This window comes from Corticium candelabrum, chromosome 15, assembly GCF_963422355.1.
Source record: "Corticium candelabrum chromosome 15, ooCorCand1.1, whole genome shotgun sequence".
NCBI lineage: Eukaryota > Metazoa > Porifera > Homoscleromorpha > Homosclerophorida > Plakinidae > Corticium > Corticium candelabrum.
The window spans coordinates 6535746-6536153 of NC_085099.1; positions in this window are offsets into that span (position 1 = coordinate 6535746).

Consider the following 408-nt stretch of genomic DNA (forward strand, 5'->3'; position numbering starts at 1 on the left):
CTTCCATGTGCTGTAACAAAACTACATCTTTGTTTGACATGGTCATCTAACAAAACAACAGGCCACATAAATTTAATCCTGCTACAAAACATTGACAGTCAATTGTGCACTATCTATAGCAACCACCGACACATGCATACAGTGATACTCATATTACTATTAATTAATTATTAGTTCATGTGTCGGTAGTTATTAGTTATTTAATTAGTAAGTAGTGAAAATCTATTTAAATACCATATGTCATTACTGTTATTATTAATTAATTATTAGTTCACACGTCTGTAATAATTAGTGATGATCTAATAGTATCAGTATTATGCACCAAGTAACTAATAACAGAAATAGTGGCAGGGTCATAGTAGGAGCAATGGGCACCAAGCAGCAAGCAGCAGCAGCAGCGTTGTAACA